Source organism: Protopterus annectens, chromosome 4.part0, assembly GCF_019279795.1.
Source record: "Protopterus annectens isolate FY-2018-M chromosome 4.part0, PAN1.0, whole genome shotgun sequence".
NCBI classification, from domain to species: domain Eukaryota; kingdom Metazoa; phylum Chordata; order Ceratodontiformes; family Protopteridae; genus Protopterus; species Protopterus annectens.
The window spans coordinates 587,584,904-587,610,733 of NC_056733.1; the positions used below are offsets into that span (position 1 = coordinate 587,584,904).

Below are 25,830 nucleotides of genomic sequence, written 5' to 3' on the forward strand. Positions count from 1 at the left end.
CATGCTGTTTTCATAATATTTTAGCAAAGTAATGTCCTAAACTATTTTCAATTATCTCCAGTGATTCCATTATTCTGTTTTGCTCTCAGCACTTCAGGTTTGGCACAAATTGTAGTAGTTAAGAAGCCGAGTCACACTGTGAGGAAAGTACATAGGTAATATTATTCAGATCTTTAATTAGACCTATTTGTAGTTATTGATCTACTACTTATTTTTCTTTGGTAGGGTAATTTGTCCATTGGTAGTAAGTGACTTTTTTATTTTAAAAACAGTCTGGGTTTGAATAACTGCACAAATATATATTTGTCCTGTGTCATCAGGAAGGTACTTTTGTCAGAAGCAGGTGCAGATTCTAGCAGTGTTCTAAGTTCATGACAACAATATTTATAATCTGTTCCTATTTATTTTAGGCTTTGTCCAGATTTATTGCACTAAGAGGATGAGGTGTGTGAGAGAGAGAGAGAGTGAAATGCCTTAGTTAGAGTTAGCAGGTGGATTTTATTTTCAAGTGCATTTTCAAGGAATTGTGAGCTTCAAGGGAAGAGAAATTTACTGCTGCTCATGCTAAGCCTGCTTAAAATGTGCAACTGTTTTGTTTAGCAAATGGTATCACTACTGTGGCATAGAATTTTTAAAGCAGCACAGCAGTAGCATACTTGCATGTTGATACAGAAGGCTATAGGTTCTACTCCCACAACATGTAGATTTGTATTTTAAGGAGGTGGAGTGCTACAGTCCTGAGTATGTCCTCCTTTGGATGAGATGCCTAATAACTATGAACTTGTTTTTCAGCTTGCCACCCATTCAATATTGCAATATACTAGCTTACCATTTTTAATATAACGTAGGTAATATATTCTTCAAGGGCAGCAGGCATTGAGTTTGTAGACTAAACACTGAAATATAAAGTTGTTTTCTAGCAACAACCTCTTCACTGGTTTCAGATCTCTTTAATGTGGAATTATTCAGATGACTTTTACTTCTGCAAAGATTCTGCATATTAATTGATATTGGTGGATTGTATGACAGAAGTTTGAGTAGAGTGGCCCTTTATGGTTGAAATGTTCTGAATTGGGCAGGTTGTCATTATTGGTTCATATGATTTGTTTCATTGTTTAAAGGAAAAATGTTCAGAACTATAAATTTCAAAACACGCTCTAACAAGTGGTGCTGTATTATACAAGGGATATAATTCAATTATTATATAGTATAATTAATACAGTCAGGAAGGTGAATCAAATAACTTTCCATGGTTCTAAAAATGTGTGCAAGGAGCCTATGATTTGAAAACAGCCCAAAGGTAAACTTACCCTGCCACTGGCCAGATGCATTTTCTTTGAATGCGGGTTTCAATGGTGGTTCAGTGAATGTGGGTTTCAAAGGTAGAGAAGTTTTAATGCTAAGTCTGTTTTCATTGTAAGACAATTGCTTTGTTTAGGTTTAGTAGTGTTTGTGCTATAAAATTTGAAATAAAAGTTGTAAATGAAATCCAGATATCTGTAATCATTGTAGAAGTAAAGCATAAAACAGTATGCACACTGAGAGATTTGAACAGTGTCTATGTCAAATGGGGAGAAATAGCCAAGTAATGGGACACTGGAATGGCTGCGTGGGCAGGGGATGGGGCGGGGCTTAGTGGGCGGGGCAGAAGAGGGGGTGGGGCTGTGTGGGCGGGTCTTGGGTTTGCACCCCCCTGCAAAAAATCCTGCGGGCTCCCTTGCTCCAGAGACCTAAACCTCGTCACTACAATAAACAGAACATGCTGGAGGGATAGATTCCTGTCTCAGAGACTTCCCATACTCTGGAACAGACTACCCATTCATGTCAAGCAAAGTTCCTCATTGGCCCTCTAAGAAAAATCTTGACAACTGGATGGGAAATAGAAAATTCACCCCAGGGATCACTTCTGTGGCACTGATTGACAGGGTCACAGGAAAATAATTTTCTTGGGTGGCGAAAGCCAGGGAACCTTTTTGGCTAGGCTTATATAGGCCCCACGGATGATAGCCTAGTACCTACCTATGAACATGTTTATACACAGCATTACGAACATCATTCTTCTTGATGTCATTTAAATGTTCTCTAATTCTGTCTTTTAAACATCTGTTTGTCTTACCTACATAGTAGGATTCACATTTCACAAAGTATGACAAATATACTACATTTTGACTTCTGCAATTTGCATAAAAACGAAAGACATAACTCTTCCTACTCACTAGATGTACATAGGAATCACTGCTATGAATATATTTGCACATGTTGCAGTCTCTACATGGAAATATACAACAATTATCAGAGACAGAAACCTTCTTATTAGTGGATTTATAACACATCAACTGTTTTAATGATTTATTGCTCTTATAGCAAAACTTGGGGGCATTACCAAGTACTGACCTACACCTATCATCATCATATACAAGTAGTTGCCAGTTTTTCCTAATAATATTGCAGATAGTTCGAACATCCATAGAATAAGTCATGTAAATTCTTAAGTCAGAGCCTCTTGCATCAGAGATCTTTCTTTCACTGTTCACTACTCTCTCAGAGAAGTAAGGTTTAGCGACATCCCTCCTCTGTTGGAGGACTTCATCATAGGCAGCCTTGACCTCCACATCACAGTAGCCTCTACATTAAAAAAGTCACTTTTGAGGTTCTTAAATGACTCGTACATAATTCTATCATCAGCACTTAAACATGCTTATCTGTAGAACGTTTTTTTTTAAAAGCACATTAGTTTGTACATGTTTTGGATGCATACTGTTACAATGTAAAACATTATTCTTACCACACTCTTTCTTATATAATTTGGTAGTTATTCCATTTTCAGTAATCATTACATGCACATCCAGAAAATCAAAAGATGCAAAAGAAGAGATCAAAGTAAATTACAGAAAATTAGTTGTACAATGTACGTATTCAACAAATTTGTGTAAAGTTTCCATAGTGCCTGACGAAACAAAAAAACATATTGTCAACAAAGCGTACATAAAAAGGGATAAACTTAAGAAAGAAATTACCTTGACTGAATATGTAGAGGGACTTCTAGTATGCCAACACCATATCTGCATAGCTGTTGGCGCACATGGTGCCCATCACAACCCCAGTCTGCTGATAATATAGCTTATCATTAAATATAATCACATTACTGCACAAAATGATGTCAAGAAGTGAGCAGACAAGCTCTATCTTATCAATACTATACCCTGAATGTTTCAACAAGAACAACTTCACATATTCTATGCCTACATCATTAGGGATAACAGTGAAGAGTGATGTGACATCCATAGTTACCAGTACACAGTTCTTAAACATCTGAATTACTACACCATTCCTATAAATTTGTCAACAAATGCTTGGTATCTATTGAAACTCTACCCTCTTTGTCCAATATTGGATGTAACACTCCATATGGCGTACTCCATGACCCTTATAATTTATGGGCTACCTGAAGTGCACAGGTCTACAGTAGACCTACATATGAGACTTATAGTCTCTGATTGGGGCTGGACGACAGAATCTCTATCCATATATACTGAAAAAATGTTACATCCAGTACTGGACAAAGAGTCAGAAAAAACAGTGGCGTTTGACATGAGGGCAGCAACTTCTTAGACTGTGCGCATTGGATGATGACATCTTTTTAATGCTTTGTTCAGATCTCTTGGATCAATACATATTCTGATATCATCTGAGCTTTATTATGAGCTAATACATGAAGGATACCCAGTCAGTGGTTCTTCTATTGGACAAATTACTCCTAGTTGCACCATTTTGTCTAGCTCATCTTTGACTCTGCTCTGCATAGCTACTGGAACTTTCCGTGCTGGTCTGATAATTGGACAGACCTCTGGATCTAATTTCATGGAGTACAAAACTGGTACCTAGTTTGTGTGCGAAAATATCAGCATACTCAGAAAAAACAGTCTGGGCAAAATCTGAGCTATTGTCATTCATGCAGGCTTACATGGGGAACTTCTTTAGTAAGTGAAAGCAGTCCAATATTCAAACTGTCTCTGACCTAATAATGACTGCACGTGTCTGAGGATTATGAAAAATTGCAAGTCATAGCTGTTCTCAGCAGAGTAACATGAAAGCACTACTGAGCTTTCGGTGTGAATCTCTTCAAAACCATAAGTAATGCGCTTTACACACTTTGCCAAATCAAGTTGTTCTGTAGCTTTTACTCTAGCAAATGTTTCTACTGACATAACATTGCACTTTGAGCCAGTGTCTACTTTGAGCTCTACGGGATTCCCATTAATCCGAATGGTACAAAAGATCTCATTCTTTGCCCACAAATCTACTGTATTAACTGTTTCACCAAGCACAGACACAACATCAACATAAAAAGTAGGCTTGCAGCTTTCTGATCGATCAACTTGCCTCTTGGAATGCCTTCTTTTAATAAAAAAGTGCCTAATTTGATTTTCAAAATCTTTGGAAATGATTCCACTTATAGCAAGAATGACACCGCTGACCAAAAACTAAACACTTTTCTCGTTTGGATTCATGATTACCACCACCATTACTACAGTTAACTATGAAGCTGGGTGGGGGCACATGTTCTGACTTTGCTGATTCACCCTTACGCTTCACTGAGCATGCTCTGGAATTTGCTAGAAAGACTCTGTTTCCCAGGGACTGTTACAGGACCTGCAGTAGCTCCTATGTCCTGGGCCTGTTTCTTTTAACCATGTGCTGTATATTATCAATATGAGTTTTGTCACTGTGCCTTCCACCGCTATTCTCATTTGTAAGCCTACTTGTGTACTTTTCTGTAAGCTAGTATATCCGACAAATCTCAATGGCCTTATTTAATGTTAAATCACTGTCTCAAAGCAAAATCTTCCTTACTGTGTCATTATTAATACCACACACAAGCCTGTCTTTATCAACTCATCTCTCAAACCACCAAATCTGCATGTTTTAGCCTTATTTCTCAATTCAGTTATATATGCTACAAAAGTTTCACAAGGCTTTTGATCTCGTGTGAAATAAGTGCCTTTCCACTGTAATATTCGTTTGAGGGTTACACATTTTTCTAAATTTACATTTTAAGCACTCTGGGTCTTACCTTGTTTTGGCCGGTACCACTATATGGTGGTCTTTCCCCTCCCCTGCAAACACAGCAGGCACATATACAAATGAACGCTCTCTTTCAATGGCCTCTGAACCAGCTAAGTTAAGCAGAATAAATGCTTTTGTATGTGCATCTTTGTCAGAAAAAGCAGCCTGTATGAAAATATCATATTCCTTCTCAAACACTCTCCAATTTTCTGCAATATTGTTATCAAACACAAGTGGTGTGGGACTGCGAAATCCTTCTGCTATGCCCACAGATTATAGTAAAACACAACACACAATGGACCTTGTAATTATGTACAAACATTCACATACACCAGGTACTTGTAATAATATTCAAATGTACGATAAACTCTCTGAAATACTGAAAAATACGCTTTGAAACAACTTTACTTTGCAAAATAACATCACTAATACAGCACACACTTGCAAACACTTTGCACACTTCGGATACGTTGAATAGCTTTAGTTAATACAAAAAGGTGGCACATGATAAAAAATATGGTTGTTTTCCCTTTTTTGTACATTTTATGCAATTCAGATATTGTTTCAAGTGCTTTTGCAACTATTTTGAATATTTTTATCAATATGCCGCAGTTTCGGACATTTTGTTTAATAAGAAATTTGTTCTGAATGTTCTGAGTGCTTCATTTTATATTTGTAACAAAAGGAATCATTTAAGCAAGTTTTAGTACCTAGAATTTGTTTCTGATTTGTTTTGCGAGTCATTTGAGCAATAGGGATGATCCACTCCTGTATATTCCTCCAACTTCAACCGGTTGGCTCATGGCTGTAACTCTGGATCCCATTCGGACACCATGTCACTCTTCTTATGTGCATTAAGAAGGCATTGAGGCTTGAGTATTTGTTTAATTAGTTTATTGTATACAGATGCATCAGGATGGATAGCAAGAACATTAAACTTAAATTAACTATCTGACTGACTACAAACTTGCATGCTCTCACTCTGACTGCTCACGCAAAATGGCACTCTTGCTTCCATGTACTCAGTACTTATATGCATGTGCTGACTCACTGGAAAGCTTCTTAAAGGTATATCACACACACACTGATCTACATGTAGTTTTTCTTTTGCAATGTTGTATATGCAGTCGAATTTAAGATTATCATCCATTATCATTCCTAATAATTTGCTATGATAAGTGACTACAGTGGTTGCATTGTCAAGAGACAGGACTTTAAATTTTGTCTTTTCATGGGACAGGGATTTGTGGAATAGTAGTAGTTTGATTTTTTATGGTATAGCATGAGTTGTGAGTTACAAACACACATTTCAGTTGCTGCTAAAGTTTCTGGAGTAATTTTTTTGGAGGTATATCACCGTATCAGCTGTGCAAATGAGTGTGGAGTCATCTGCATACTTATTAGGAAGGCCTGTTGTGTGGTTGTATGAAGGGTGTTCATTTAGAATGTTATAAAGGAGGGTACCAGGGACAGAGCCATGTGGTGGTGACTGGAAGTTATCGAGAGGGAATGGAGTGCCATTTTACTAACAGATACCTCCTGAATATGTAATGTTTGAACCACAGAAGGATGGGCTGAGAGAGACCTAGTGAGGAAATTTGAAGTAGAAGTTTGCTGTGACAAACTGTGTCAAACCCTTTAGATGAATCTAGAAATAAGTAAGAGACTAGTTTGCCATTATCTCTAGCTTTATTGACAGAATCTATTCAGGTTAAAAGTGCAGTATCAGTACTATGGGAAGGATGGAAGCCATGCTCTGTGGGGGATGGAAGTTCTCCCTGCAGGAGATAGTTTAGCAATTGTTTTTGGATACATTTTTCAAATATTTTGGAGATGGAGTAAGATAGCTAAGACGCTACAGTTAGAAATGTCTATTGAATTTCCTCCCATCATGGAGCACACTAGTTTGAAATGTATTCATAGGTTCATATGATGATACTAGGCTATTGGCCCAGAGGCCCTTATAAGCCTAGCCAAGAGTTTCACCCATGCTCCCACAAAGTCAGCACCTGTTTTCCATGTCCAGCAGGGACACAGGTGGGATCCCAGGGGTATATTTTCTGTTACCCATCCAGTCCAGGTTCCTCTTAAAGAGGGCTAGTGAGGTACTCTGCTTGACATAGAGAGGGAGTCTATTCCATAGATAGTGGGGTCGTTGGGACACAAATCTATCCCACCAACAAGTTCTATTAATGTCACAGACCAGGTTGAGACCTTTATGTCCGGGTTGCGTGAATGGAGTTTGCAGCAACTCCATCAAGGGTGAGTCTGAGATGGCCTTGTATGCCAGACACAGGTCACCTCTGAGCAGTCTGTACGAGACTAAGTAGAGGGAAAGGGCTTTTAACCTATCTGTATAGGACAGGTATTTGAGACCCTGGATTTTCTTGGTCAAGAACCTCTGTGGTCTCTCCAACTGCTGCATGTGCTTGGCAAGGTACATGCCAAGGGGGCATTGTACTAAATAATGGGTCTGGTATGGAAGGAGTACAGGGATGTTATTACCTCCTTGTTCCTGGATGAAATATCCTTACTTATGAGGTGGGCCATGTAGAAAGCCTTCCGTACAACGAAGGCAACATGGTGGTCAAAAGTCAGGTCGCTATCAACCTGGGTGCCCAAGTCCCTCACGACTATGTGCTAAGTACATTGTTACTAATGTGATAATTACTGGGGACACCATTTTCCCCAAAGGGGATACTGATGCATTTCTTGGCATTCAGCTTGAGGCAATACTCCCAGCAAAAGTCATTAGTTTGGGTAAGGCCCTCTTGGAGGATGTCCACATCACTTGGGGAATTTATGACAGTGCCCAGCTTGCAGTCATCTACAAACTTAGTCAGCCACAGACCATTGGTTTTGGCTTGCCCCTCAGAAAAAATATATCCCAAACAGTACAAGCCCCAAGACCGATCCTTTGGGTAAGCTGCTTGTTACGGGTCTACTACTAGAGGTGACTTCCCCTATTTTGACTGAGTGGGTTCCATCAGTGAGCCAGTTAGCTACCCATCTGGTAACATATGGGTTGATGTCTAGCTGGGAAAGTTTATCTATTATGCCAGAGTGGGGAATGGTGTCAAAGGCTTTGGCTAGGTCAAGGTAGGCGGCATGCACTGTCTTCCCCTCATCCATGGCTTTGGTGAGGGTTTCAAAGAAGGCGACCAAGTTTAATAGGCATGATCTCCCTTTAACAAAACCAAACTGTGTGGGATCATGCGTTTGGAGGTTGCCTGCAATTCCAACAAAAGAGAGTACTCAGATGTCTTGCTAAAATGCGATTTTCACATACTGCATTTGTTGATAAAAATAATTAGCATGTGGGTTACATGTTTATACACTGAGATTTTAGTTAAACCTTCCAGCCGAACTACATATATGACATCTGACATTAGCTGCATAGAGGTTGACTTCTGAGCTTACATAGAGGTTGACTTCTGAGCTTACAAACACCAGAATATTAGAGTATGACACTCAATATGGCCACAGACCAGAGTTTTAAAGCAGTATTTCTGCCAAGGGAGAATAAACTGTACAAAGTGCAAATCCCCAGGTTCAAATGACTTTCTTTTGCACAAGCTGTTTTGACTAGATTCACATTTTTTCTTACGGTCAAAAGATAATCATCCCAGGTAAACTGGAATCAGCAGTAAATTTAACTGATCAGTATTACAAATGGGACAAATGTATTCATATATGTGTATGGCACCAAACATTGTTATTTTTCAACATGATTTCACAGGGTGGGGAGGAAAAGACAAGACAAGCAGGTTTCCAAAACCATGTGAAGGGTAACTACATAAGAAATGCTTTACTGACCTCTGCCTGGAGTACAAAGTTAAACAACTCAGTAATAACAGAGGGTTGTAATAGGAAAAAATGTATGTTGTTTTTGTTATTTATTAGCTTGAGTTAAGATCTAAGCAGGTAATCCAGGGCACGCTGTTAGAAGGCTGAAATGTTTAAAGCTACAACAATTTTGTGTTAACAGTGAAAACTAAGTGAAATATTCATGTTACATACATCAGAAGAATCAGGGTTCCATTCCTGGCTAACTAGTGACTTCTAATCTGACATATAAAGGTATTAGGTGTTTTGTACTGTATAGCAAATTCAAATAAAAGTACTTGTTTTGTGTCAGAAAACCACATACAATGTTTTCTTGCTTATTCCACAGTTTGTGAAAAAAATTAACATGCCCTTTGCAAAAGAATTTTAACACTAGTAAATTATGGATAGATATATGGAAACGTGCAGTCATGTAGAGGATGACAACCAACAAGAATTGACAATTGTTTCAAGCCAATGGCAACCAGTGTATTGCAACTGTACACATATCACTTTATGCTTATGCAAATTTGTGAATTTTCACAAAACAAAAAGTTATTTTCATGAAATTACAGTTGACTGTATAGGATTACATTCTAAAGGTACATTTCATACTCAGATTTTTTTCCTGCATGAGTTCAGTGATGTGTCATCAGTAATTCTCAAAACAATGAAGAAAATATAAATAAAATATGAATAAATGATTAACAAATTGATTTACTGCTGGATTAGGGAGAAAGGGTAACAGCTGCAAAACTACCGTGCAACTTTGAGTAAGTCACTTAACTAGACATTGCTCTCAGGTCGTCTCTAAAGAGGGACCGTGTATGTAGTTAATCTACCTAGTTAACAAATGGGTACTATTACAGTACAACAAGATCCTGTTAAAATTCTATCAATAAGAAATACAGTTATGTTTACATTTACCACACAGTTTTCACAGTGTGTGCAGTATACATATGATGTGCTCAATTCCTCAAATCTGCTCTTGGTTTGACTACTTCACCTGAGAGTTGCAGAGAATCTGCTGCATCTAAAGCCATCCACTGCTAAAAGAATGAAAACAAGTAACATTTTGCACCTCTGTTGATTATTTTTTTACTATATTCCATAAGAATCCTGTATTATTTATAACATTTCTCACACTTTAGTAGAGTTTCATAGCTGAACTGTTTTGACTGCTGCAGTTTTACAGGACTATACTATACAGATTGTGTGGTTTCTCAGCACTTAAGCTATAAAACCAGCATTTTTACATTAGGAGGGTTTTCTGACTACACTTTTGTGGCAGATGTTTGATGTAGCAAACCCATCTGAGTTGGGGGGTGCTGGCTAAAAGCTTACTGAGCGTTTTCCTGATTGTAGGCCTTGTTGTTGCAAAACTTGTTTTTCTGATTCTATATAACCCAGTGCTCGCACTAAACTGCTCTTCACACAGCAGCAGTTAGCAGTGCCCTGTACAGACACAAATGCTTTCAAGTTAAAAGTTCCCATAGAATAACTATCTCTGCAATGCTCCCCAGTCCCACTGCCTCTAGGAGTATCTGAGCTGCAAGCAGTTCAGCGCCACCTTGCTGGACAGCTGCAGTTCACATTGAGTGAAATCTGCCCACTTTTCTCTTTAGTTAAACCCACAGTAAAAAAACTAAAAGCATCGACAGGCACTTATATGCTGTCTCTGTGACCATCCTGGCAGACATGAGCATCCTGAGGCAATGTAGCAATTGTCTTATGTATGCAGACAACCACTCAATCCTGAAACAAACAAACATAGTATGTGAGATTTATATGAAAACTAATACTCAACTCTCACATCCATCCACCCACAACCCCTTTTTCCCATTTTTGCACACAGGATCAGGGTGTCATTTCAACAGTGACAATCATCTAGAACCAAGGTTTACACCACCGGGTGGCTAGCCCTGCCGCGGTAGTTCTTTCACACCAGACACACACACACACACACACACACACACACACACACACACACACACACACACACACACACACACACACACACACACACACACCTGTGGCCAGCTTAGACTGTCCAATTCACCTACTGCATACCGACAATCAAATGACATAACAGGTTGTCAGTGCAAGCATATCATTTCTCTCACTAAATAAGGTCTCGACACATAAACCCACATACGCAGAGGTACTCACAAGTAACTTAATAAAACCTCAGAGGCCTCCAGTACTCTGCCCTCAGAAACTGCATGCAAACAAAATCAAGTCAACACCAACTACTATACGTAAAAATTGACATTACAGTGTCTCCAAAAGCAAGCAACTAAGGTGAACCACCTCGCTTTAAAATATCTTGGTCATAAGAGACTCCATCGTGAGGATACCTCCCTCAACAGGATGGATAAAGAGAGGGTTACTCAGTTCCCTGCCAGGGGCTAGGATTTACCAGATCTTGCAGCCACTCAGGTCACTTAACCACAAGTACCAGCATGACTCAGTGATAGTCCATGTGGGGTGAGTGACCAGAGAAGTAACTCTCTAGACTATATGAAGAGAGACATGTTGGACCTCTCTGAATATGTGTCGCAGGTAGGTATGAGCTTCTCACTGAACCATGAACAGTTTACCATGTATTGTTCTAATAGCGAATATGCGAGTGGAATGATCAAACACAGATCAGTCAGTAATGCAAAATGCGAACTACACATAATCTAACCTGAAAATGTTGAAAATGCTACTGCACTCTATCACCTGCACTACGACGTTCTGACATGTGCATTAGCATCATGTCCGTCATGTCACTGGCGGCAGCTCAATCCAAATCACAGAGGAAGTAAAGAACCTTTGGAATAAACACGTTTAGGACCCTGTAAACTGGAGTACTGCAGAGCAAGACACTAGCACAGTACATAGGGCTTAAAATGTCAAGGTATGTTAATGTAATAGGTTACGGACCTAAAAGAACTGAAATAACACACAAATGTTGAAAGTGTGATTTTATATAGTGTGCCTTTTCTTTTAGTGCAAGCTGTGAAACACAGCAGGAAGCAGCATTTGTGCCAGGACAGCTCTGTAATATTTACAGTACTGTCTGTAGTCAAAATGGAAAGGATATGTTATGAGTGGACGGATATCAACACATGCATGAGACAACTGTAAATGACAGAACATATTGGTGTTGCTATAGAAAATTAAAGGATAAGTGTAGAGGGAGATGCATCACTACTCTGACTGGGGACGGCTATAAACTAGTAAAAAGCACAGCTCATTTCCATACTCCAGATAGTGTAAAAACTTTTGTGTATGAAGTAAGAGATAAACTAAAGAGGAGGGCTGAGGTGTCAATTGAAGATCCCTGTAAAGTTGTCTCAGAGATTTTGTCAGAAACACCTAACAGTGTTGTTAACACATGACCTAACACGTTAGCTCTAAAACAAGCAGTGAATAGAGTAAGGCAAATGAAAAGGAAAAAGCATTAAATCGGAGACATAAAAACATTGGTGGAGTTAACTGCTGCTCACTTTCCACTTAAAAATGGTGTATGTATTGTGGAACTTACAGGGGATTCTTGTCCAGCTGGAAATTGTGCAGTTGTCACTATGGAGAGTAATTTGCAAATGCTGTGTGCCTCAGACTGTATACTAGTAGATGGAACACTTCCAATTAGCACTACAGAGAGTGTAAACAGATATACACTATCCATTGTAAACTTGATGTAGCGGGTGTTAGTAAGGTTATTCCTGTCCTTTATGGTATTCTACCATCAAAGTCAGAGGTGTGTTACAACACTTTTTGGGACTGTGTATGCAATATGTGTGCTCGTTATAATGTAACTTTAGCACCTAAACTGGTTATGAGTGACTTTGAGAAAGGAGCTGTGAATGCCATCAAGACACATTTCTGTAGCAGTATAGCCAGGGAATGCTGGTTCCATTTGTGCCAGATAGTCTGGTGACAAATACGATGACTACATCTTGCAGCAGATTTTGGCAGCTCTATTCCATTCTTCCTGTTGTGTAAAGAAATACCAGCTTTGGCATTCATAAACCCTGAGTATATAGAAGGTACACTGATGGAAATTGAGGGTGAAATGCCTGACAAAGCCAAATCTTTGTGTAGATTTTTCAGGGAAAATTATGTATTAGGAAGACCACATAGGTATGGTATGCATAGTAATACTTTTTGAACGTACGCCTCCATTGTTTGACATCACATTCTGGAATCCATGGGATACCTGTACTCTTGAGTATCCTAGAAGCCAGAATGCAGCTGAGGGATGGCATTGTCGCCTGAGAAGTTTGCTGGGGAAACCAAGGTTATATATGCTTGATGTCTTGCACACAATCCAGTTGGAGCAGAATAGAGTTGAGGATATAAAGAACAGACTGTCAGCAGGTGTTCCTCCAACTCCTAAACGAAGACAGCTTGTGGACAAGGAAGCTAACTTTACAAGATTATTAAGCAGAAGGGATGAATTAAGTGTGAGAGGCTTTTTACAAATGGTTGCACAGCACTGCTCATTTTGATTGGTATATTACGTTTAAATACTATTGTTATGTGCAGTTGGATACATTTTCTTTTGAATTGGTGGTTGTATTATTTGTGAATTATCTACAGATCGTGGTATTCCGCACTGGTGTTTGGGGTTGCAGTTTTAAAAGTAGATGAAGTTGCGAGCGACATTTCCGAGTTTACAAGTTGTGGAGTTTGGAATTTTCAGCAGTTCTAATACTGTCTGACCATTATTTTGAGGTTATATGCATATCTTGCTGGCATTGGACTATATTGCTACATTATTACGTGGTTAAATTCTATTGATGGATTGTGAAGTGATGACAATATGAAAGTTTGGAAAACGCAATGGGAATGTCAAACTTTCAAATGGATTTCGATTTATGTATGTTTGCCGTTCTTACACTTCGCTGTTTTCGTCCGCAATGTTCTTTTTCGATGTTCTAAACATTCGCATATTGTGCGTTCGCTCATGTTATAGTAAACCTCACTGAACAGCATTCTACCCTCAACAAACAGAAAATGACCGAATTCAATAATTGGCTTAGCTGCTGGTGGCATTCCAAGGGGATCCAGTATTTGTCAGTCTGAGATGACATGATCAACAGACTACACTGCTTTGCCAGAAATGGTCTGCGCCTGTTGCCACTAGGATTTCAAACTCTGGCCAAGGCTTTAGCCAACCCCAGTGTCATTTTTGTCAGTGCCAGACCAACAGACCTACCAATGTAACAATGTCTTGCAATGCCAAGCTGAAGGTACTACGGCTCAATGCTAGGAGTCTTAACAAGAAACTGCACTCCCTGGAAGCTCTCCTCACCCTACAGAATGCTGACATCTGTGCACTTACACAGACGTGGTTGAAGGCTGCGGTGCACGGCTACAATGCCTATCACACATTCAGATCACCCTCTGAGAAGGAAAAAAATGAAAGGAGGAAGAGTTTCCATTTACACATAAACAAACAATCAAACCTCATGATTGGTCAAGCAGAATGACCCAGTTGAGCTATTCCATGTCCAGCTGACAACAGATAAAATCCCCCATCATATCATCACTAGCTACAGGTCCTCCACCACGAACTACAAACACCACTCTGCATACCTGAAGTTACTAGAATCACTTACTATTCAGCTCAACACACCACTCATGGGTGATTTTTAACTACCCCTCCATAAACTGGGAAACATACATGACCACTAGCATGCAGGTTCAGATCTGTCAATGCAATTGCTCTGGAACAGCTTGTCTGCATTCCCACTAGGGGCTCAAATATCCTTGACAAAGTATTCACAAACATGGGGGTGGACTGCACCCCCCCACCCAGCATAATGTCCTCATTGGTTAAGATCAGATCATAAATCAGTCTGTCTCCTTTGAAATAAATGTAATGGCAGAACCTCCATCGAACCCTAAAACCCTAAAGAATTTTTCCAAGGCAAATTACCTTCTATTAAGTGATAGCATAGTTAATTTTAAAGCTCCCCCTAACCCCAAAAACACTTTACAACTGTCAAAATGGATTTCTGTATTTCAGACATTTATTCCTAAGCAAACTAGGCCAGGAAAGGTGTTTGTGTTTTGAGAGAGACAGCAGCTGCATGTTGAAGTTTTAAATAAGGAGGCACAGTTCTGCCTTGTTACAGTCAAAGAACTATTATGGCACAATGCATAACTAGGAAAAGCAGTTAGAACCATGGACAGTATTTCACTGTATTTTGTCCTTGCTTTTATTACAAGTTCTATAATGAATGCAGCATTGTTTATGTACAGAAAAATTACAAACAAGATAATGAGAAACTCCTGAGGGCATGAAAACATGCTGAAATCTAACAATTTTAACAGTTTCTAAATGGTAATTGCTTGCTGCTGTCAGTTTAAAAATATGAACTATGATTGGAAAGAATACTCCAGAATGTGCAACGTAAGCTGGACGGTGCCTTGTCTCATGTACTTAAGTTAGTGTCTGTAGTCTGCTATGTTAGATTTAGAGCAGCATTCTGTGCAATCTCAGCAGCTGTCAAATTCTTTTCTGAACAATAAAATGTCTTGCCATGAAATGCTTTGTCTCAGTCAATTTCCTGATGACAGTATTAAGGAACTCAACACAGATAGTCCTACAAGAATTTGCTCTGCTCCCTCTCTCTCTGAACTTCAAAAAGTCACACAACTATCATTCATAGCCACTGAAACTTGACTAGACAACTCTTAACATTACCCTCAATCCCCTCAAAACAATCAAGCTATTTTCCCCAAAACTGTTTCCACCCTACAAAACTCCTCTTTCTCTTACTAAAAATGGATACTTAAAATTTGATTCTACATACTCAACAGGTAACCTAAAAAACAATAAAAATTTCTTGTCAGACCATGCACAGAAAGTTATTACTAGAGCCTACCTTCTTCCCACCTGAACTATTCTCCCCTCAGTTTTCACCAACATGCAACCTACTCAATCCTTAAAACTTGATTGATCCTATGAAAAAACTGCAAAATTTGCCACAAACCTACATGACAACTCACCATTACACGGCTCTCAGAAAAATGAACTGGCTCAATCTCCCCTACCTCCTAAAACCCAAGTTAAAAAGAGCACACAAAATCCTCAGCTTGCGAATTAAATGCTCTAGTCTCAACACCCCACTTCACCTGTATAACACTTTACACACCTTTTGCTCTTCTGAAAAACACATGGTATTAATAAAGCAATTGCATAACTCAAGAAGAGAGATTACTTATGCCAACTACATGTTTAAAATGTGGAAACTGCCCACCCAACTCATTCCACCAAAACAGCAATTCCACAGACTTCACACAAAGACTAAAATTCGATCTGGAAGACTCCTGACTAGGACACTGTTCTGAACCTATGGTCTAATATTCTTCCCAATTATTCTCTCTTCCTATCATCTAGCTATTACAAGACTTCACCATGATCATCTCCGCTATACTGATTGATACTGCCTTTGACAACCAACACTTGCCCTCCCACAACCTCTCCATTCATTTCTAGAACAATCTCTATATTCCTTCAAATATATACCCATGCTTAACTTCTTTCAAGTCAGTATACTCACCCATAATCTGTCCCTTTCACTGCTTCCTTTCACCACTACACAGCATCAGAAACATTCTTCTTCCCTCTATACTGCTGCTATAACAGACCATAACACCCTTAACTATCTTCCTCACAGTTTATATTACAGACCTGCCTTAATTACCACTTCCCTCTATATATTTTAAAATTTGTACTCTATATCTTCTGTGCTTTGATGTCAAGTTTTGCTGTTTTGGTTCTGCATTTCTGATTTGTAATTTCTGCTTTATTTTATTTATTATTTTACTGAGTTCATAGTACAACAGTGTATATTCACTGGAGATCTTTTCCCTGGGCCTTCACTGAAAAGGGGTTCTTGCAAGTCTCATCTCTGAAATAGAACTTTTATTGTACATAGTCATACATACACAGAAAATTATACCTTCTCACCAGGAGTCCCACAAGGTTTATTCTGGGGGCTTTACTTTTCTCTATATTAAAAATATAACACATGACATCCTAAGTCTGAACTACACTATGTACAGTTGCTGTATGCAACAGTATGTATATTGTTTCATTAAACTCTTTCAGCTCTCACCAAGAAAAAAATGTAGGAAGACTTAAGAAACATTTCGAAGTAGTTAACTATAATGGAATTGGTTATTAACTGCAAAAAGACTACATCATTATTTGTTCCTAAATGGAAACCAAAAAATAATAACCCTTTACATAACTGACCCAAGGAATACCACTGCCTGAAGTAACACACAGATACCTCAGCATTCATACTACAACAATTAATATTCAGCTCTCAAACTCACATTTCAAACCTCACCCTAACATAACTTAAATACCTACAAATATTCTAATCTACTGCCTCTAGACACAAGATAGGCTACAGTTGTCCAAACAGTGATGTCCAAAACTGAACACGGCTTGCCAATCTTCATTCTGAATTCAGCAGCAGAGACACACACTACACACATACTCTATATAAGTAACATAAAAAAAAAAGCCCGCCGTTTCATTGTCCTGGAGAGCTCAACATCACTGCACTTTAAATAAAGATAACCAGTTACATACTGAGCTAGAGACACTCTCCTAGTAAACTGCATGACAACTTTCACATTACTAAACTGACCTTGCATACAATTTCTAATGGCAATACTCATGCAAAAAGAATTAAACTAACCAATGACATTAAATTTATACAATGCAACTGCATTAAAAAGGCCCTCTTTCAAGCAAACTATAGGAAAGAAAGCCTTCTGTAAATTAGCACCAGCAGCATGGAACTCTAGCAAATCTAATAAAAAACTTCAACAACTTAAATGCATTCAAAAAGCTACTGCAACACCTGGTAACTGAATACAAGTGCACTTTCTTTGTCACATGTTAACTAAACAATCTGTGGTAGCACTATGAGCACAAACATTTGGCAATCTCTTTATTACACAAATCTGATGTGGTAATAGAATGTTTTCAGTAAAACTAATGTCTAATAGTATTTGTCCTTTGTGATAGCCAGTGAAAACTGTAGTGCACCACTGCTTATATATTTCATACAATTATTCTGTATTTTTACTACAGTTAAGCACCTACTTAGTTGTTTTATGCTGTTTATACTTCTGTATTATGTGATCTTATGAACTGTAATTACCTTATTGACTTTATTCATCTGTGCTTGTTTAATGCCTCAGGGCACTGATCAACAATATCCAGTTTTAGGCACAATCCAAATTGCCGAACAGCAAATATGCTGGATACAGAAAATAGTCACAGTTATTACAAAAATAAAAACAATTGTACATAAAAGTTTGAATACATGAAATACAGTCACAGACATGTAAAAATATTACATAACACAGGCAAAGTTATATGTATGCACATGTTGAATTGTGAGTAATAAGGATACAATGGAGAAGTGAGTAGAGATTACATACCTTTCAACCTCTTAGTGCAATAAACCTGGACAAAACCTAAAGCAATGGGGGGGGGGGGGTTACGGACAGATTTTAAGTATTGCTATTATAAACTTAGAAACTTTCTAGAATAATAGGATTTGTGTTAACTTGCATTTTCTGAAAGATATGAAGTCAGGAACTCAAATGTATGTCATGATTTAGTGACTTCAATCCTCAATGATTTGCCAAAAAAAACACCAATTTTATGAGGAACAGACCAAACATATGTGGCAAAAATCTGGACATTCTGCAAATATTTGGACAGTTGAGAGCAACAGTGGAGACATGTAGTACAACAGCAGAGAAGGTGAAGAATGACTCGAGTGAGTGAAAGAATACGTTGCAAGAAGGAAGGAAGGATAGGTGAAGAGGAATGAGATACTTAATTATAAAATATGTAGAAGTTGTGTCTGAAAAGGAACTCTGGACTAAATCACTAAAGCAATATGTGACGTAATCAAACAAAAAAAGCATCATTTTGTCTTCAAAGCCCTAGTCATGGCTGAAAAAAGTCACTTGACACAAAGTCAGTTTCTTAGTCATAAATTAATAAATGCACATAAGAAAAAAAATGTTATTGCTTTTGACTCTCTTTTTTATAGCTTATACAGTTTTACAGTAACCAGTATTGAAACTGATAAAAAGATTTAACACAACATTTTAACACCAACATTATACGTTCACATTTAAGCCAGAAGGGGTCTCCCTCTCTCATCTTTCCAACCACTAACTATACCAAAAAAGGATAATAAAAACTCCTCTCAAATCAGCTGACCATGCATGTAGTCCTCTTCTTCAGCCCCCCCATGACTGCTAGATCCTTCCCTTGGTCCTACCTAGTGAAGCTCCCCATACGCCTTATAGTCTGAATGGAGAGATGGAATCAGCAAGAGAAAGAGTAGTATTGCTAGAACCAAACTCATCCTCGTATATTGGCAAGTACCCTCACATGTTGGACCCTATTTTCACAAAATCTCACCAAAGTAACACACACACATATATATATATATATATACATATATATATATATATATATATATATATATATATATACACATACATATATATATATATATATATATATATATATATATACATACACACACACACACACACACACACATATACACACATATAAATAGATGTGGAGATATATATATATATATATATATATATACACACACACACACATTTGTATAAACCATAGTAAAAGTAGGACAAAAAATAAAACCGGGTACATAAGTCTCAGGATAAAAAAAAATGCCCACTCCTGGTATACACACTGGTGCCAAGACATGACAAAAAAAAAACGCAGTATAGAATCGTGGCAGCTGGTGACTTCAAACCAAAGGGGGGCTGCAGGGGACAGCTGAATGGGTAGGGTCAATGGAAGGGGTGTGGCCAACAAGAAAGGGGAGGGGCTATGCTCAAAACCACAAAAACTGTAACTTTAATTAAATACGCTGCCCTGGGTGCCAAACCGTCAATATGCGAGTCCAATCAAAATAAAATGAAGTGTAGAAGAAAAAAAATATTTCTGTGCATTGGCTGCATGACAGCTTACTTAAAATCTAGATGGAAACAAAAGGTTATGAGGCATGAAAAAATAAATTACTTTTTAAATACATTACTGGAATGCCATTCAAAATCAAGTACAAGAAAAAGAAGCAGCACTCAACTCAAACTACTTCTCCTTGCATTACAGTTCTAATTATAATTTATATTCAGCTTTGTTAAAGTACCAAGTAACATGCTGAAAGTAGTAATCTCTGTGATATCCCCACTTGTAAAAATGTTTGTTATCCAAAAAAGACCTGCTGCCTGACAACTATCTACTTGTTTCATGGGGAAAACATGATCAAAGTAAAAAATGAAAAGCAAACAAGAAACACTCTCAAGATACATTGCTTAAAGGATTACTGTACAGGTAATGGCACACACATGATAGATTGGCATTCTGTTTGGTTTACAGGTAAAGCTTGCAAAGATGACTGCAAGTCTCCAACAAATGTAATGAGCTTCTTAAAATAATGTAATCCTGTCTTTTATTACAAATACTGTCATATGCATTTCAATACCCAAGGCTTATACATTATCTAGTTATGAAAGTATTCTGTGCATGGCAACGGCAGAAAGGCTTTCAGTGTTGGCAATTATTTAACAGTATGCTTATTGCTTATTAAAGCTTACTTGCATCTTACAGTCTCAGACAAGCTTACCTGATGGTCATTAAAGCATTGCTACTTAAACACAGAGCAACAGGCATTTTCTGAGTAATAATAAGCATAAATCAACAGTATAAAAATATGACAGAAACCAGAACATTCTGCAAAATCAAGGACTCTGCACATTTACACTGCATAACTGCTCCTTGCCTTGCTTGGACACATCCAGAGTCACACTACATGGGGGAGTGGGGTGCAACAAGTATGTCACAATTTGAAATGTATCTGGCTGACTGTGATGGCCCTGACACATTTGTCATACCTCTCAACCTCAGAGCAAGAAATCTGCGCAAAGCCATACATAGAAGTGGGACAAAGGTCCAAAAATAAGGACATTTTTTTAAATATTGTTCTTATAAACTTAGAAAGATAATAGAATAGTAGGTCTTGCATTAGTATGAATTTTCTGAATGGTATGAAATCGGAAACTCAAATGTCTGTCATTATTTTCTAACTTCAGTCTTTAATGATTTGCCACTAATTTGCCAAAAAAAACACAATTTTATGAAAAATGGAACAAAAATGTGATGCAAAAATATAAAATAGCCACACAACACAGCTGGGAACCTGTCAAAGAAGGGACACTTTTTTAATATTAGTACTGCTAATCTGAGCAGCTGACAAAATAAAAGAACCTACATGCATTTCTGAAATAAAAGTAATCTATAACTCTGATTAATACAGTTATTTCTTAGTTGTAAACCCACTACGTTTTCTTCCAAAATTGCCATTTTGCGTTGAGATTATTAGGGGAAGAGCAACATTTTGAGCCAAAATCAGGGACAGTTGAGAGGTTTGGATATGCCTAATTCTTTAAAGCAATTTATTTGCACGTACCTCTCAACCTGTTAATGCAGGAAATCTGGACAAGGCCAAATATACTGGGGGAACATATAAACAGTACTAAAAATTGTTGTATAAACTGAGACAGTTGATAGAATAACAGGTCTTGCTTTAGCATGCATTTTTCTGAAGGTTATGAAGTCCGAAACTCAGTGTCTGTCATTAGTGACTTAATTCCTAAATTATTTGCCAGAAAACCACACATTTTATGAGAAACAAACCAAAAATAAGAAGCAAAAATCTATTCATTCTGTGAAAATCTGGACAGTTGAGAGGTATAGTTCAGCCGGGGCTGTCTTTGAGTTTGCCGCCCTTCCCCCTCACAAAATCATGATCGAATGGAGCCTTCCCCCTACAGCCATTCCAATGAACCATTACTTTGCTATTTCACCCCATTTACCATGAACACTAATGTGCATACTGCTTTACTTCTACGATGACTTGGACTTAATTTGAAAGTTTTATTTAGCATTTTACAGCACAAACACTAAGACATCTGCTAAACAAAGCAATGCAATCTCACAATGAAAACTCACATTCATTGAAATATCATTGAAACCCACATTCAAAGAAAATACATTTTTCCAGTGGCAGATCTTTAACAGCCACACAACCCACTCTGTTCAACATGATCTGCAAAACCATTCCCTCATCCTCCTCTTCAGTAACTGGCTAAATTGCAAAAAAACTATTACTTACTCCTCAAAAATTAAAACTATGTTCTATATGATCTCCACTAAATGTGAAAATAACCCAACTCACTTCTTATTCTTGACCACATTAACAATGCCATTGAGCAGGCTTACACCTTCAGATATCCAGGGGGTTGGTTTTATCCCTCACTTAACCCACACCATCATCTCAAAAACACAGACACAAAGATAAACTCCTTTCTCTTCTGAGCCAACAAAATCTCCTCTTTTCTCTCCCATCCAACAAGAAATGCTATTAGCAATGGAAACATGAGTACTGCCTATCTCTTGTAGCATCTGTCTCCAGAAGGAACTTTGCCACCATCCAAACAATCTCCAACTCCATCTTCTGTTTAATTACCCCTTCCACAAATTATGAACATTATCTTACAGTAGACAAAGCCAACTAGCTGCCTGTTCAGCAACAAGCCAATTCACTCTACCTGTTCGGCTGCTGAAAGAAAACTACTGTCCTTCTCTTTCCTTTAGTTTCCTTAGATAGCGTCTATCATACAACCTCAGATCTCACAGCCACTCAGGGTGTCTCTTACAAGTACCTAAAACCAGACTGCAGTGCTCTAACCACTCTCTTTCTATTCTTGGACTCAAGCTCTGGTGGGATCTTCTCTTAGATGTTAAAGACCCCTCTAATTACTCCTCCTCCTTTCAGGCACAGTTTAAGGACCATCTCACAGCACAAGCTGTTTGTATCTGCTCTGCTTCAGGTCACATAACTGTCTCCCTAATCTCCCACACATACAGCCTATCATTTTCACAATGACATCTCCTTTCTAACTACTAGCCTGTCACTGCTCTAACTGATGTAAATATTGTACATAGTGTTAACTATTCCTTTGCTTTTAGTGTGAACCTTTATTGTATAAATTATTTTTATTTTTCCAGTTGATCTGCTTTCACATTCTTGGCTGAAGCTGAGATTGGTCCAATCAGAAAAATGCTGTACCCCAGTTAACAAAGTGTATAAATAAATAAATAAACCAAGGTACATGCTATGGGACGATAAATCCTCTCTACTGCTTGACTAAAAAAATCAAATGCAATGACACAGTGTACCTGTTAGCGCATCCAAAGTCATTGCTGCCCTCACAGAGTTTATTTTCCAATTTCTAAAGTTGCAGATGCCAGTAAAATATTTCATTGTTCCCACTTTAAGATATGATTAAAATCTGACAAGTTCTGTGAGCTTGCCATGTGCATCTCACATGCTAATGTCTTTATGCCCTGCATACTGATGATGATGATGCAATAGGGAGTTCAGGTATTTGGCACTGAAAGGCATCAGATATGTTAAGGAAAACACAAAATCAGGGAATGGATGTATACAAATAATTAATATTTAATGAGCACATAAAGGTGCGCAGCTGTTTTATTGAAGTAATGATGTCTCACATGCCTGACCTCTTGCTTCTTGTTTGCTGGTAAGTCAGACATTGGTTTCAAAAACTAAAAAATAAAAAAAAAAAAAAAAAAATAGATACCCACTTTTTCCAAAGTACACATATTAACAGAACAGGAAGTGGGTATGTTCATGGAAAAGCAGTTGTCATGCAAACATAAGTAATATATACAAAATTTACAGTATGCAGCAAGAGAGGAAAACTTTCAACTTAACTTTGTCACAGAGTAACGTACTTCACAGCTGCATGTGTAGAAAGGTAACTGTGATGGTGCATTTTTTAAACTCCTGTTTTCACATAAAATCATTACTTTATGTGAAAATATAATCAGAATTGCCACTAGTTACCAGCGATCATTGCAAAAGAAAAACGGAATGCAAATGTTTCATTCAGTTTTGTTACTTTGCACACGATCCTTGAATGAGCTACTTGGGGATTAGAAACATCCTGTAGCAGTATAAAATGTGTAGTACTCTTTAGTTTACTAACCCATTTCCTTTAATGATTTAGGCACCAGAGACCAGGCATCAACTGTATTGTCCATAGTAAGAATACCAGGACAGATGTCACTGAGGGAGTGAGCACCGTCCCACCACACACGCACGTGCACGCACACACACTCAACCAACAAGGATATGAAAAGGAAGGATGAAATGTTTGTAACTTACAAACTCATGTTTTAATAAACAGAATTTTAATTGCTCTTATTTTGTTATATGTTAGTTTACATATGCGTGGCACTTGGTCACATAAGCTGACTTTTTGGAAATAACCATAAGTAAATGAATACAGAATTATTATTTATACTGAAATTTACTGGATATATGTAAATGAGAGAAATGAGTTATCCCACCGCAACAACTCAGAAGTATCACACTGGATTCCTGTGACAACTGGCGTGCTAAATAGCCACGATACAAACTCACTGCCATACACATACACACAAATATATCACTATAGTAGACCATGGATCTCAATATGTAGTAAGAAACACTTGTTATATAAGAAAGAAGCCAGAGCTAGCATGCATGCACACTCTTGGTAACTGGCTGGGACAATAAAAAATATATATATACCACCAAGAAGAAAATGACTGTAGTGTACTACTCTACTCTGTTCTTCTTCTTCTTCTAACTTGTTGTTGTTGTTCTTCTTCTAACTTATTCTTCTACTTCTTTCTTCACTTTTCTTCTTCTTCAGCACAGTAAAATAAATATAGGCCGCCCAAAAAATAAAATATAAAAAATACTGGTAAATCCTTATCCTTCCCTGATTGACTCACAAATCAGATTAAGTCCACAACGGTAAGCTGCTTGAGTCTCGCTCTTTTCCCAGCACATAAAGCCCAGGAAGAGAGTGACAACCAATCAGCAGCATTTAGCCCAAGCACGTCATGTACGTGCCTGCGGATGTCACAGTCCGAACCCCTTCCAATTCTATGCGGTTTGGAGCCGCATAGACTGCTGGGCATCACACCGATGCCTTCATTAGCTCATTGGGCTGCAACAAAAACAAAAAAAAAGTATTTATTTAAAACCGCCGCAACCCGAGGTGGTTAAAGTGCGCATGCGCATACTTGCCGAAGCAGGAAGGAATCGCGGAGACAGAGAGATGAGAGTAAACCAAAAAAAAATAATACTGTCACACTATGAAAAAGGTACTTTTTCTTTTTTTTGCTGAGGGGGTTGCAGTCCGATTGCCACGAGCCGCCCCTGATATAATCCACAGTACATGAAAACATTCTTGCCACAAGACTAGGCTAGGTTCAGGGAGAGGGTGCCCCCTTATGGTAGAAGGAAGTAGTTCACAAAAAAAATGACAGGACAAGCAAGAAACACAGGAACAGTAAAGTTGATTGTTAAGAATAAGGAGGAGATAATGTATTGTTCCTATTACACAAACACAGAATTTCCAGACAGATGTGTAGTAAGAGAAAAAAGAAAGAAATCTGAGGAAACAAAAATACTTACACAAAAAAAAGTGTTAAAAAGCCACAAATAACTTAAGATTCTTAATGTACCTCATTAGAACAAAACATTAACTAGATGAAGAAACACTGGACCACCAGAAAGTGAAACAAGATAAGAAGCAAAAACTAGAGATAATGGAGAGATATTTAAAAAATGGGCAAAGATTAATAGGTGATTACTATGCTAACAACCTCATGGGGCCTGTTTATGTCTAGTCATGCTTCTCAAATGTATCTGACAAGTTTTGATACCCTAGTGTTATATTAAGGGGTATAAGTAGGCTTGGGCATGGGAGTTCAGCATT

At 38.0% G+C, this 25,830-nt stretch overlaps 1 protein-coding gene across 2 annotated transcripts in view; it reads right to left on the minus strand.

Moving 5' to 3' along the window:
• Window positions 1–25,830, minus strand: part of USP30 (ubiquitin specific peptidase 30) — an 811,144-nt gene that overhangs the window by 773,235 nt on the left and 12,079 nt on the right. The window contains exon 1 of one of the 2 annotated variants that reach the window (XM_044068522.1): window positions 18,075–18,173. The exons of the other annotated variant lie outside the window; for it this stretch is intronic. The gene's annotated coding sequence lies outside the window, so the exon portion shown is untranslated. Of the gene's footprint in view, window positions 1–18,074; window positions 18,174–25,830 lie in introns of those variants that run through there. 2 annotated transcript variants of the gene reach the window in all.